Consider the following 16550-nt stretch of genomic DNA (forward strand, 5'->3'; position numbering starts at 1 on the left):
ATGAATATTGGTAAGTATTTTTGTTCTCCAAATGCTACTTTTCCTGACCATTTTTAAAAGTTGTTTGACAGTTAATTCAACTTTGACAGTTATATGCTAAGTTTTAGACCTGGATTCTGATTTCACATAAAAGTTCCACAGTTATAAAGCTTGCATTTTCATGAACAGAAATGGCTGAATGCAAAACACAGCTATACGTTCAAAGTGATTTGCATGCCTTAATGACCAATATTAACTGGAGAGAACCTGCACAGAAAGCACAAGCATTTGCACATCAAGGCTCCATATTTCAAATTGCAATTGCTTCATGGATGTTTACAGGACTGTATTCCTAATTCATACACATACAAAACTTTAAATACATGCTAAAGGATTGTATTATATGCCTGAAGACACCTACAGACATTTTCTGTGGAGCTGTAGCTTCAGAACAAGATCTTGAGTTCCTTAATTTCTGTTAAAAATGTTTAATTATTTTTGTCTGTTAAAATTATATCAGTTGGGAGGAAAACTTCTCAACCAACTCTCTACCTACGACATCTCTGAGTTCTATTGATTTGTATTATATACTGTTTCTGAAAACCTGCTGTCTATTTGTACTGATTACCCATCCTAAAATCTAAATTGGGAAGAACGAAGCTGGAGGAGGTGACTTAGATGTGCATTGAACTCAAAGTACACAGAGCCATTGGTGCATGCTTCAAATACCACACAGCAATATCAATAGCTACAACATTAAGACAAAGACATCTTGGTGACCTGAAGGACAAATGATCAAGTCACACTGCTTGTAGACAGCAGTATCATTGTATTCCAAAATTAGCATTGCATGTACTACTAAATGTAAAATTGCTAAGAGTGGGGATTATCATCACTCAGCTTCTTCAAAAAGATTTTTCTACATATACAGCCACTTTTAAAATGTTAATGGTGAGAGGAACTTAACTGCCATGACTATGGGCTAATTGTATTACCATATACACAACACCATAAAAATTCCATACAACTTCTCTTTAGCTACTGTTCATTCCAGACATGTTAACAACATCCTTTATTTGCACAATGCTATCAACTACCATAAATCATATATACTTTGCTGTTGCCAGTTTATTTAAAACTCTCATTATCTACAACTAGCAGGTTACCTATATGTTCCTAAAGACAGAAAAAAAAAAAAAAAAAGTCACTTCATCATGAATTCAAAACTCACCCAGACCCATTCATATAAGAAAGGTTAAGTGGCACAGTTTTTAGAGTCCACATATTAAACCAAGATGAAGACCGTCTTCCTAACAAGAATTGCCTTAGGACAAATGCAATAAGCCTTAAAAGCCATAAGAAGTTAAAAATATCAGTTGTAATACAGAGAGGTTTTTAAGTTCTACATAAATGTTTTGCTTCCACTGTATGTCCACAAGTCAAGGACGTGAGCATCCAGACTAGGACTCTTCATGCCATAAATCACTACTCATGTCCAATGTATGGTTTCTCCCCTTGGAAAATCCCTTAGGTTTCAATAGAACACAGATGCGTTCAGTGGACTAGTAGGCACTGCTTTCTCTTACTTTCTCTCTCATTTCCCTCCAGAGCAGAGTCAAACTGATTTAACTGACTCCTGTTCAATTTTTTTCAGCAGCTCTTCCAAGGATGAAAATGCCATGCCATCAGAGCACTCGTTTCATTACTGTGATATTAGCCATGTATCACTACTGCCCACTAGTCAGTACATAGTATGTGTTTCCATCTCTGCCTGATCTACAAACAACAACAGAGTTCTGTCTCCTAACAAAACAGTCGAAACATTTTAGTGACTTGGATCTACACCTTATTTGTGTAATAGTGCCAGGAATAAGATTTGACACTGGCCACTGGTAAAGGCCAAGTCACACAAGATCTGCTTGAAGTCCGCAGATCAACTTGGATCTGTGGCTTCTTTTTAAAGCTGTTGCCTTTCAGTTTATGCTGGTTATGGTGACTGCAGCTGACAAACACCTAGCTAGTATTATGGGGAAAAAATGAATATAAGCTTGTTTTGAACAGAAATTGGTTACCTTCAAGAGCTACAAGATTTCACAATAATTCTATTGTGATTACATAGGACACCTAAAAACAATTCCTCATCTCCCAAAAGTATACCAAAGCCATCTTAAAGAAATTATCAGGATCAAAATGACTTATCGTGTAACAAATATGCATTGAAATTATTAGCAGACTTACAGATAGTTAAAGCCACAGAGTATTTTTTAAAAGGCTATTTGCTTTTCACCACTACTCTCACAATTTATTTTCCTGTCCAAGGATAACGAGTTAGATGTTAAAAAATTCTGTCAGGATTCCTCACAGTCTTCTTCAGTCATCTCCAAGAGAAACAAAACCACCTTTCCTCTCTCCCACCCCAAATCAAAGAGATGCAAAACATTAGTTACAAAAATTGGTGTAAAATAGTGGCAATATCAAGCCCAGAACACTGCATATGTAGGATTTTTTATTACTATTTTGCTATCTTCACACTTTTACCAAAACCATATTCCCAGTGGGCTCCATCTGATAATTATATGTACAATGCAGGAATTACACACTTGAAAAAGGCATTTATAAGAAAAGAGCATTATACGCATGTCTACTAAAAATTACTAGAAGTTGTAATTTTAATGTCCATCCCTGCCCCCCCCCCCCCAAAAAAAAAAAAGAAGTCAGCATGCACTTTGGCATTAAACACTTTTTTTTTTCCTAAGGAATACGATTTAGTAAAATAATACATTGTTGACTCACCACAGCACGTGCTATGTCTCATCTATAGGAAATGGTTCAAAGGCATCAACTTCATGCATGGGTTGCCATAGCTGATATTTGAGTCTGGCCTGCTGCTGGCACAGGTTTCTAATACTAGCCCTAAGCACAAAAAAAGAGAAAGAAATATTTGGGGTTTATGTTTCAAGTCTGACAGACACAGAAAAAGTTCAGAAAACTAAGCTAACATGAAATGTCAGTATTTGCACATCATATAGCAAAGACTTAAGATTTTTCCTCTGATAATACCATAATGCATCCAGTTACAGGCAGTATCTGTACCATAAATTTCCCTTCTTCCATGCAAAGAAGAAAGGCTAGAGATAGAAAATAATGCAGAATGAAGTGTCGTTTAAATGGGAGAGAGGTGTCACAGTTACTTTCAAAAAAAAAAAAAAGAAAAAAAAAAAGATAAAAATCAAGGCAGACAGACCCTAGTGATCAAGAGCTCATGTTCAAGACTGTTCAAATTGCAACAGATGGCACTAAAAATCATAAAACTGTTCTAAAATAATTTTTGTTTCTGTGCTATCTTTCTCAGGTCAGATCTTCGATTTTTTCTTTGGAATAAGGAAGAGCAGAAACTTTCACTATAACAAGTTGAGATTTGTACACAGGCATCTGTAACTGATACCTGGGGATTGAAATAAAATTTGACTTGTGGCATTACGAGCAGCTTTAAAACCTGTGTGATATGGATATATATAAGCATAAGAAAAGGCCTATGAATTACTGCTGTTTATCAAATTAGCATCCTCTTAAAAACAAACAACAAAACGTGACAAAATATGTTCAACTGACAACGTGCTTGCAGTTAAGAAACTTACAGACAATCTCAAGAAATGTGGTAAAAAGCAAATGTTGTGGTATTAAGACAGTGAATGAGAGGAACAATCAAGCATGTAACACTCCAGTGTATAACCACTGAAAAAAACTAGGTGAATAGTATTAAGCGGAAGGTTTGGACAACATTTTCTTACCACTGTTTCACAACATGTTTTCAAATAGCTCAGAAGAGAAGTGAACTAAAACTTTGTACTAAGAATAGAAGATTAAAAATCCTTATGAGAAAACAACTGCTGAACCACAGAGGGCCCATTACACTTCACTGAACTGGGACAAGAGTTGCACATACTCAGGCGCTCTGAAATCCCACTTCAAATAGCAGTGTAGGATCCTGGTGAAGCAGCTATTGACTGGACTGGAAGGCTCTTCTGGACCTCCAACTTTTACTGTTTATTACAACGTAAAAAGCTGACAGCAGTCCTAGGAGACTAAAACACCCAAAATTTCCCATGTCACTACTGTGACATGAGCAAGGGTCTGCACTCATGTGGTCATCAACCTCTTCTTTTCTTTGGATAGGAGAAAAATCTGAAAGCCTAAAAATGCAACAGCTGCTTTTTCTTTTTCTTGCTGTAACAAGAGCTCTGACTCTGTCCTGTGCTCCAGGCATAGTCAGGGATACCCTAAGATACACAAAAACTCATGACTTCACATCCCTTCTGTAGAGATGAAGCAGAGGAGAACATTCCGCTGCCACTAGTGAGTTCATGTGCCAAATCCTCTATTAAAAATCTTGCTATATAACAAACAAACAAGATTGGAAAGTATTAGGACTTGAATTTCCTGTCCTTCTCTTCTAACAGCTAGCCAAGACTGAGTCTAAAGCTTGCTAACAGAGCTACAGTTATAAGGCTAACACACAGTATAGCAACTCAAGGAAAGCTGTGTAACTTTTGCAAACGGTGGACAGGGAACCGTTAAATTGTCCCATCCCCTCTACTGCTTTTGAGCTATAATTTAATCTCACTATCATAGCACAAGAGAAAGGAAACATATAGCCCTAACACCTGATATTTCACACTAATTAAAGTTGTATGTTGCTTTCAGTTTTAGACCATCAATTTTAGATGGTTACTTGAGTACAAAAGATTTTTTGTTTCTGTGAAAGACTATTTTTCTTATGTCTGCCTCCACAGATTGTGCTGCAATAAAGAAAGAAAAAGACAACTCACAGCAAATGCAGCATTTTTTCTTTTAACTGGTGCCCTTTTTTGAGGGTTAATTTTTCTTTCAAGTAGCCTTCAAAACAGTAAGCATGCAAGAATCATAGAAAAGGGTAGCAGAATATGAGGGTTGGAAGCCAGGTTATATTTATATTCGGTATTGTAGTCCAGTGAAGTCTATCTCCTTTTCTCCTGATTACATTACAGAGCAGCAACCATGGTAATACTGCAATCACTATGCTTTCAGGTCATAATTTCTAGCAGTGCTATTATAAGCTCAAAATGTAACCAGTCGAATGGGAGGGGCTATGGGACTATATTATGCTTGCCATAAAAAAAAAAATTAAAAACTTACTTTGTTTTGAAAATTTATCAACAAGCTGGTGATATTTTCTGTTATTCAGGAACTGTCCAAAGAACTGGGTAGCTTCTACTGAACAACAGCCTAAGAGATAACCAATTTTAAAGCTGAGGGCGCTTCTCTAAAGGCAGCTTTTCTGCCTTCCAAATCTTAATAAAACCATGATGTCGTCTGCAAAAGCAATGCTAAAACCCTCCTCCTTTAGGCCTCCTTTAGCTCTTCCTTAAATTGCATGAGTTTTGCAATGGACTGCAAACTACAAGTGAGCTTTATGACATTCTCCAATACCATGGTAGGGAAATTTTGATAGTTCTCCCTTTGTTTTCACAAGCCAGATCTGGTACTGTAACACTGTTGGAAGATATTTTGTCTTACAATTATTGATCCAGTACTATTAAATCTCTAAATTAATGGCTGAAAACATGCCAACCCCTGACAGCAGAAAAAAAAAAACAACCTACAAGAAAACACTCATCCCCAAGGTCTGCTCATAAGAAGCTGCTTCAGTGCACACACATATTTCTAACAATGAGAGGGACATTTTCTAATATCAAGTAGGCAGACAGGCAGCTGAAGGCAACTTATTTTTCATGTTAAGCAATTTTTGCCCTTATCCTATTTAGGAACATCCTTGTAATCCTAATACTCCTCGATAAAATCATAATTACAACAGGACCCTGACAAATTATGCGTACTCTGAAACAGCAGGAGAGAGCAATGCGCAAGAGTGCAATTTACTGAGAGTCAGGGAGAAAGAATATTGTTTAATGACTGAGGTCAAATCACCTTTGTCATTCACATCTGCGTCCCCGTAAGAGAAAGTCATTAGTTGAGCCAGCTGAAAAGCTATTTTATACCACCTTTCCTAGCAGGAAAAGTGAGCACACAGCGGAAGCATCACAGAAGAAAATACTACTCCAGAGTGTTCCTGGCTAGTGACTACATAGAAACGTTCTGAAAGAGGGTTAAAATACCAGAGGTTTGGTACACTCCACTTTCTCCAAGGCACGGGAACCAAAGATAGCTTACATGTGGGCAAAGACAAACAGCCCTGTGCAGTACCAACACCATCCTTTTCTATCTTAACCTTTCTCTTTTTCTGAAGCTGGCCTTGCATGGCAAGCTCTGTGTCCTCCAGCAAGCTGTTTCGGGCTTCTCCTGATCATTTACAATATATTCATTTGCATTTTCCTCCTAAAAAAATTTCTACTCTATGCCATCATTTTCTTCAAAATCTCTATTTTCACATAGTGCTGGTTTGTCTTTAAACAAGTGTCTGGCAAAATTCACAGTGAACGTATCAGAGGAAGGGAAGGCTGCATTGAGGATATCATGAAGCTATGCAGCAAAAAGAACCCATGTAAACAAGCTTACAATCACTCAGTACACGAATGGTGTGAAACATGCCCATCGTGGGTCACTGGAAGCACCACCTGCTTATTAAACAATGCTGTAACACTTAATTATCCAAGTCAAATTTGTATTATTTCTAATAAGGCCTCTCTACAGCAAAAAACAAAACCAACATTTCTTCCTGTAGCAATAGCTTTTCTGCCAGAGGATTTCGCTGCAAAGCAACATTGATTTCACTGCAGTATCTACAGATTGTTAATTCTCTTTTGCAAAATAACTGGCCTGTAGTGTGCTGTAAGCACTTCTCCTAAAAGCTCTTGGTGGTTCTGTAAGACCCAATGGGGTGAGTTGTTCAGTTGCATCTGAGAGTAATGCAGAAGAGTGATGATTACCTTAAAAGACCACTTTCTTAAAAACAACCCCCACCTCCCACATCCAACACAGTTTGTCAAACACTCACTTCTCCGCACACACACTTTCCCCCCCCCATTCAATCACTTTGCAAAAGGCCAAGACCTCTCTCCTCTGGATCTTCTAGTTGCTTATCATTATTCTGTCTTCTTTTTTTATTTTTACAAATTCAAATTTTATATGGCTCTGTATGGACTATATAACCCACATAATGTACTCATTTCTAGTGAATTGCAAGCCAAGACACCTCCTTCCCCCAAAAGACCCCAAGCAGCGTTAGAGGTGATGAGGATGAGTAAAACACTACTGTTTACATGAGCCAGCTGGTAAAGCACACTCACACTCCTGCCCATGATGTGCCTCTGCACTGCTCTCACAACCACCAGTCACCTAAAGTGCCCAAACAGAAAAGCTCATACACACCCGAACACAGGAAAACAATGGTTCTGCGGCCACAAAATGAACAGCTGCAGCCTTCTTGCTTCGGTTAGCAGTTTACTTCATTAACCTGTCTTTCTCTCCCTCTCCCCCATTTTTTTTAAACAGCAATCAATATTCATCACCCCACCCTGCGAAAGCAGTTAGTCATATAATATTAGCATCAACCACCTACCATTCCGTGCTTGCGAGCTATTCTCATCCAGAAACCTTTTTCCCAAATTGCGACTTTAGGTGGTATTTTTAAATCACATTCCAAACAGTGCCGAGGAAAAGATGGGCTATTTATAACAATAATAATAATAAAAAAATAAAGAGATGGGCAGTTGGATTCAAGGTAAATCACTGTTTTCCTTTAAAGAACTAAATAAAAGCTTGGAAGAGAGGGTAGAGCAGAACAGAAAAAGGGGAGGCAAAATGTCTGATAATAATGAAATAAAAGGGAGGAAAAAAAAAAAGAGTGGCTTGCTGAATCACGCTCTTTCACTGCCTGGAAACCATTGTGCAGCGTGATGCTGGCTGTACCATTGTGGAACCTACCAGAGGAGACAGAGCTTGGGGAATGGGGCTGCTATGGCAACTGAAAGGAGCACACATGACGTCAAAGCACACAGAGGTCTCGCAGGGGGAGGGAGAGAAGAGAAAAGTCTAATCTGCAGCCACAGCTATGGTATCTCCTGGTGAATAAGGGGATAGAGCAGACTGTAAAGAGAAGCTGAATAGTCCTCTGTAGCACTTACCAGCAGCAGCAGCTCGGGCATCTGAAGCATCAGGGAGCTAGTCAGTACAGAGAGGAGGTAGTAACAGCAGTGTAGATATGCTCTTTTGTTTGCATTAGCTGCTATACAAACGCATAAATGCCCATCACCCTAAAAAAAAAAAAATCCAAATATTTGAAATTCATTTATGTTTCATGCTCAGGGGAGGGAGGGGTGGTAAAAAAAAAAAAAAAAAAAATCACAACACATCTCCTTCACAGCTATTGAACACAGCTATTCATGCAGCTATTGCTCGCATGAACAAGCAATGCAACTCGGAGAACAGAGTCCCTTAGAAGCCCAAGGAACCATTAGAGATATCCCCATTAGCAGTATGTTGTGCCCACGACTAGCATGCCCCAAATCCCCAAACTAAAAACTTGCCACTTCTAAGAGGTCCCATTACACAGAAGTACTATTGCATTTTGAGCTCACAGAAGCAGCAGAGCTGTTGATGACTTCTGATGTGCTCAAGTTGAAAAGTTATGCAGATGACATTTCTTCTGCATATGTCAAACTGCAGGATGTCTCCTCTCTTCTGACATTAAACAGCAAAGAAAGCACACTGGTAAGACTACTACACTGAACTAGACTTCCATGAGATTTAGGCTGGGATAAGAGCTAGCCAGAAATATTATGGTGAAATTCAGTCTTGCTGGAATACCTAACTACTTTGAAAAACAAACCATTTCATTCAGTATACCAATTGCATTGGTCAAGAAGAGCTCCAAGAACTCATTGCAGCTTTCCTGCCAGTGGTCTGAATATTCCACAGGCTTTATCATGGCCAGAGCCAAACACAGTCTCATGTGACCTGGAACTCTAACACAGACATTATCTAACTCAGGTTGGGTAACTGTTGCCTTTCTGAGGGCCATCCAAGTGTCTTTAGCAGGCCATACACTGACATATGACATGATCCATAAATACTTAAAACGTTTAACGTAACTATGGATGAAGGCTGCATCTGGCCCCTGAGCTATAGGCTACCTGTTCTTAACTATACCATGTTCCTCCATCCTCTTTTCTTCATTAGCCTGTTTCTCCTGCGTGTTGTGCTATCAGCACTTATTTTTTGGAAGTGAAGGTTTTCATCTTGATCTCTGTATCATTCCTGCATACATATATACATGCATGAAGGCCTGAACACATTTATTTTCAGTGAGAAAAAAATTCTATAGTTCAAACTTTCCCACACTGCTGTCTTCTTTTTTTTAATTTATTAACAGCTCTATCACAAGCTAGTAATCACCACAGAAAGTTCTCCCTATGCTCTACCTTATACTAAGAGAAGACTGGGTGGGGCATAGTGAAGAAGCACGCATGAGTACATTATGTGCCCAGAGAATGTCCTGCCATCATCACCAGTGTCCTACCAGTGTCACCAATGTCCTGAGGAGGCACGAAGGGCAGCAGGGCACAATCTCCACCACAGTTTGCAAACACCTGCACAGTAGACATAAGCACTAAGCCAGATAGTTTTAGTGTGTCAAGCAACCGGTCTCAGTAACCATAGCATATTTGACTGGGTAAGCTTCAGAAATCTACAGTTTACTACACTTCTTTTTTTGAGTGATGAGGGGAGGAGGGGCAGGTAAGGGAGCTGCAACATGCATGGCAGAAACCACAATTAGCAGTAACTACAAGATATCAAAACAAAAAAAACCCAATCCAAACCCTCATCACAAGACTGGCAAAACAAAAACCAAACCAAAAGTTTAAACAGGCAGTTTTCACATCACCATTAAAAACACCAAAACCTTAATTCCCTTTTTGTCTCTGTAACCATATTCTTCTTTCTCCCATACCATATCACATCTACACTCTTAAGGCATCTAAGACCTTATTTTCTGCTACCATCTAACTGTCATGTTTGCACAATAAGTACTGCTTCTGCTTCCAGCATAGAGGGGCAATAAAACACTCTGAGAAAGGTTTCATCCCTTCCAGATCCTACAGAACACCACGAGAGAATACCCTGAAAAATTATTTCTTTTGTGCTTCCAGTCTTCTTTAACAAGACTCTAGGAATACATTATTGTTAGGCAAAATACCACAACGAAATTACCTCTTTGAATAAAGCCTACATATTAGCCTCTTTTTTGGGGGCACCTGTTTATTGCAAAAACCTATTAAATACTTTTGCTCATTTGGCAAAAGACTCCACTGCAGCAACCATATACAAATATATATACACATATATGCATAAGTTTATTACTAATCTGGAGCAAGGGGGATTTTTTTTCTTAAGATTATGTCCATACACATATTTTGCCTGTATGACCTAAAATGTTCAGAATACGTTCAAAAATAGGTTTCCTAGGAAAAAAAAAAACTATTATGTGAGTCAGCAGAATGGAGAATACCTTTGAAAATAGCATTAACTGACCATTCATTGGTGCAGAAGGGGTAGAGGGTGGTTGCTTTTGACACAATTACAAGACCAGGGTTGGGGGAAGGGAGAAGAAACAAAAGAGTCTAAGCTCTTGCAGAGGTGACAGAGCCTTTGGAATGTAATTAGGGTATTTGTCCTTGGAACAACAGATATAATGGAAAATAGCATCTTTTCAGATGCTGCTTTTTCTAATGAAGGGATGCTGCTTCCTTGAGCTCAACAGCTAAACGAGCATTTCACTCCACACTCATCCTGAGTGACTACAGCTTGCTCTTTACGGTGTCCTGCTGAGGTGGCTTACTGGCTGGGCCAAGATATACCAAGATGCCATAAAATGCATTCCAGCCTGGCATCAGGCATCAGATAAACACTGTAATGGCTTGACACAGTGCAGAAAATTTGAGGCAAACAATTTAAATAAATCATTTTAGGCACCTGTTTCCCAGAATAGCTGCCCCAATCTTAATGGGCAGACATGCTTTCCATGATAGGTAAGACTAGAAGCAGGTATGGTCTAGATTTAAGATCAGCTGGACTGAAGCAGATGTTTACAACACGAAGATGGTTGCCAATTAAATTCATTTCAGCTGAGCTCTTGTACCCCCCACTTTGTGCCTCCAAAGAACTCATTAGTGTTGGTCTGTTTTAGTACAAAACTTCATCTTGTTTTACTTTAATTGTGATTTCCCGAAAAGTAGCCCAGGACATGAACACTAGATTGTACCTCTATCATTGATTTTCATGAGACAGACTGGGAACACTGAGGTTCGGAGAACCACTATGTCAGGAGTTGCTCACATTCAGTCCTGTATTTATACAAACAAAAAAAGATCACTCTTAAAACAAAAAATAACAATGTCAATTTGAGATTCTGGTCCATCTGCATTTCCAATCCCTTGTTTGCTGATGCTGTTTAGTTTAAAAAAAAAAAAAAAAAAAAAAAGGAAAGAAAAGATGAAAAGTAGATGCAGGTAAATAAGGCACTTTTTAAAAGAATTAAGCACTGTTTTTAACAGACGGAGGAAAGAAGCTGTGACTCTGTGCTCAGCATTAACAGTTTTTTATATGAGTCTTCTGAAATGGTCCTACCAGGGGACCAGTAACTACAGAAATACTAGCGCTGCCTGCTGTGAAAGCACTCAGTGACTCACTGTTAATCCACGTGAGGTCCAGGACTAAACTGGAATTGCTCAAGCAGTTTATGCTATTCCTCCCAGAGCCTGCTGCATGGATGGCTGAATGTAGCAACTCAAGAATTGCCACAGTTCACAATCCAGCATATTAAAGTAATCTGAAATTGGCAGTGGCTTAATGCACTGCGTTGCAAACTCCAATGGTTTAGGAGCTGCTACACACCCCATTCAGCTCTATCTGCCTTACAGAGGTCATATTCTTCTCAATGGCTAAATGGTTCACATTAACACCACTAAAATAAAATCCTAGTGAGCAAGCATCTTCATGTTTTAAGCCATAAAGCAACAAACCAATCTCTGAACAAATTCTTCCACCCAACTCAGTGCTAAAGCTAGAACTAAGTGATTTCTCAACGTTGTTTTCAGCCATAGTTTTCTATGATTCCAGTCTGATGTGATGTTGTGCTGTCAACTGGAACAGTGAAGGGGTGTGATGGGCTATCGACAGATGCTAGAACCCAGACTCACGATGCCACTGCTGTTCTCCTCAGGTATACGCCCACTGTACATCAAATCCAAGAGTTCCTTTGTTCCAAAGTTATTTTTCAAGCTTGAGGACTCAATATACAAACCTTTTTTTGCAGATGTCATTTGTACAGCCCTCCACTGTACTGAACTTCTCAGCTAGCTTTAATAAAATCCAAAAAATTGCAATGCCTTCATTGATTTTATTCAGTCTCATTCTCAAGAATAATTACTGATGAAGGTTGACCTGGACTTTATCTCAGGCAAAGAATGATCTTGGATTTTGTGCTCATCTCCATCAAAAGGCCCTTAAAGCTATTATATTTTCCACATGATTATTACACTAACGGCCAAGAGAGGCTCTTGGAAAAGTTAAGGAAGCTGTACATACTCACATTACCCACGCCTTCTTCACCTCCCCTTCCTACTACCTCTTCATTGTTGTACCATGAAGAGTACATTTTTATCTCAAGATTTCTTTAACTTTGTTATACAGATGGAGAAATGTAACAGAACTAAACTAAGGTGGAGAAATAACTCTGACTGGCATCATGTCCACTTTCTGGTTAACTCTGCCATTGAAAAGCACAATCTAAATAGTAACTTCATGTGGCCTGACCAATACAGAGCTGCTGCAATTATAAAGTGTAACTGGAGACAAAGTCTGGTAACTGAGAACGGGCAAGAATATCACAGGGCCAGGCATGGCTGTTGGACAAGATCACTTGATTCATTTTTTCACAAGGAAGGTTTTAAGTGAAAGAGACAGTGAATCAGCATAATAGATGCATCAGGAGAATTCGTAAAAGACAGAGACTGATTAACAGTAACTGACCTAAGGAGTTAACACCGATCACCTGCTTGTACATCATACAAACAACTGCAAAATCAGGCAAATACTCTGGTATTTTATGGAAATGTGTTATTTTAGAAATTGAAAACCTGGTTTAGATGTGGTAGAGGAACGGAGTATTTTCTGAAAAAAATAGTTCTTCAAGTCAAGAGTGCTATTCATTACCCATACATTTCTAAATCAAGATCTTATAGAGGATAAAACAAATCTTAGCAGATTTACATTAAGCAGCAATAAGACAGGCACTAATACAGGAGAAATGTGCACATGCATGCATGCATATGAATGCACAAATTAGAACGGTTCAAGTCTTTACACTCATCATAATTAGAAAAAAGAAGTCCTGATCCAAAGCCCATAAATATCAAAGAGAAGGATGCGCATATACCTCACTAGGCAGTGAATTAGATGTAAAAAACCTGGACTGCTGAGTACTTACTTCAACAAAGGGAATGAACTTATTTAATAACTTAAAGCATACCAGTGTTGGAGAAACAGGACCTTCTTACTGCGCATGAAACTATTAAATCTGTAACTTCAATTGCTGCATCTTTAGTGAAAAATATTTTAGTACTTATTCAACGACACACATCAAGAAAATTATTTCAGCACATAATACTACTGTCATTTTTGAAAGTTCATCCTCACTGGTCTGTCTACTGTCAAGGGCTGTATGTCCTGTAAAACCCTAGCAAATGAATATACCCTAAAAAGCACTAATATAATTTTGAATAAATTTGTCACAGGTGTTTTATTATCCTAATGACATAAAACATTACATAAAATGCTAAAGGTGACATAAACTGAATGCTTACTATGGAAAAGAAAACAATCGTAATTTTAAATCGCCATCTGAAGGTAAAAACAAAAACTGCTCAAGTCTTATTTAATTTAAAAAATTGCCATTTCCTGTATTCAATAATTCTTCCAGAGCAAATGATTTCATGCTCAATTTTCCCTGCAGAGATACATAAGGCATGTATCAAGGATTCAATTATAAATTATTCCAGTACAATAGAACACTAAACAGAATTTAAACTCGTTTCAGGATACAAACAAACAGAAATCAACCCCTCCTCCAAATGAGTATTTTCCCCATTTACATAATATGAATACACAACCACCATTTACATTTCATGGGTTTACCTGAAAACCATGACATACTTCCAGCTGACTTCTACGAAAATTTCTGCACTGTCAGTTCACTTTGCTACAACCATAAAATTAAATCAGACTGTGACAGATGGTGTCCAGCCTGTCTGAAGACATTATCTGCTGTATAAATATTGATGATTTTTAATAAGTTGTGCTCCAAATATACATTTTGAAATAATATAGTTTCCTGTCTTGAGCTTAACCAACAGTAAAAGCTTTGACCATGTTACCATGGCAATAATATGTTCCCTAAGGTAGGATTTAGAAGAGTTGGGCCAAATAATTCTCTTAGCTAAACACTGCCCTATTCAAAGATGCACAGACTTACTGAAATGGGAAAAGAATGAACGTCTAGATTTGGTGAACTACATGGATTTCAGCACCCTGTTGACAGGTAGCTAAACCTCCTCTGCTACTGAAAACTCTGGTCCCTGGGTAACTTCAAAAGCTTTTCATATATTGCCTTTTCTTAGAAAGTCTTTGTTAGTAGTTTACTTGCTTGGGAGTTATTTCTTTTCTTAAATTTAATTCTTGGATAACAGCTTGGGCAGCTCACCCACTTTTTCTCAAGCTCACCAGGTGATGCTTTGCACTTACTAAGTCCTGATTCCACATTTCTTGCACATGTACAAGTTTCTGCTCCCATGAAGAAGCCAAACAGTTCCAACTAAGAATTATAGAATGTCAGAACTAGCAGTACATGATCCATTTATTTTAATGCAATTGGGTTGACTGTCTCCGTGCATTCGGTTCCCCCAGGTATTTCTTCCAAATACATGATTTCAAAGGTGTGCTTGTTCCACTTTGGGAGCAGAATGATCACATAATGAAAAAGCATTTTTGAATGTTTTATTTTTACTCAGCCCTGACCCAAGAAATAGGTTAAAAAGGTTTCGCTTAAACTAGGGAGTTGTAAAGACTGCAGCTTATAAAGACAGAAACTAGCACTGAGGACTCTAGCATTGCCTGCAAGTTGAAATTAAGTAGAACAGCTAAATTTTCAGTTGATTTGTAGAAAATTCATTCACAGCAAAACACAGTGAGATAGGTACATCAACCACCCAGTGCACTATATATGGGATGCATGTTCTCAAAGTACATAAAAATTCTCTTCACCATACCTGATTTCTGCACTTGATGCCTAAAGAATGGTTGCAATGCTCTCAAATGCTGGGCAAGGGCAGGAGAGTGCGTATTACACGTGACGCTCTACCAGCATCAGTATGGAGCCTTCCTATCCGAGACACCAGCATCAAAGGAAGCTTTGGCTGCTTCATCTTAGCAGGAGCAGCTCAGGCTGCATCTCTCTCTTCCTATCATACTGGGTGGCACAGGGCCAGAGAAACGTAAGAAGCACCTGAAAAACCATGTTTCCTCTTCCTTCCACAACTCCAAACATAATCCAGGGTCTCTATTAGTGAGCACTGCAAGGCAGAATGGACACAACTGTAATTTAACGTCACACTCAAAGTTTGCCAAGACAAGCAGCAGATACAGTCTAAGATAAACAGAATAAGACCCTTAGAGCTGTTACTTCCATGATGTACTCAGCTGCTTCTATCATACAGCATTATGCACATCTGGCAGAGCAACATTTTTAAGCATCATATTTTAATATTGATTCTGTAGCAAAACAACAGCTAAGTGAGGACAATGTGCAAACTGGCAGAGCTCGACAAGTCCATAAATCCCCCAAAGGTGCAGAATGGTGATGTGAACAGAGTGTAATTCCAAGTCAACATAATTTAATTTCAGAATTGAACTAATAGCTCAGATACAGAGATCACATTCTCCAGGCATTCTCATTCCACTAATCTAGACGCTGTTTGTGCTTCTAGCTCTTCCCCCTCTTCACTGCCTCAGCATACTTCTCTTTCATTTCATCCTGCCATATTGCAAAGGATGTCATAGAAACAGCAAGAAGGAAAGAAAAAAAAAATCCTGCCTAAGCTAGAGAAACATAAGGATCCCAATCTGTTTACCTCACTGAAAAAATAAATTGAGAGATGGTGTGATCAGTGTCTTTGAGTACCTATACTGGAAAAAAGTATCTGATCTAGACACTCGTGTAATCTAGTAAATTAGGACAAAGCTACAGCCAGTGATTGGAATATGAATCTAGGCAAAGCCAGAAAATTCAGGAAGTTCTGCAAGTTATGCCAAAAGCACACTGCAAGCATCAATTTAATATTGCATTATTTCTGCTGACACGAAAGTCAAGACTGTAACCTGCCTGAATGGAAATAAAGGCTTAGAGAACCACTTCTGTTGACTGAGAATACTTTGCAGAGGCCAATTTCAAGGATTATTCTTATAATTGGTCTAATAACTTCACTGAAGAGTGACTACTATGTTTTCATCGGGGGGGA

This window comes from Platalea leucorodia (assembly GCF_965183815.1).
Source record: "Platalea leucorodia genome assembly, chromosome: 6".
NCBI classification, from domain to species: Eukaryota; Metazoa; Chordata; class Aves; order Pelecaniformes; family Threskiornithidae; genus Platalea; species Platalea leucorodia.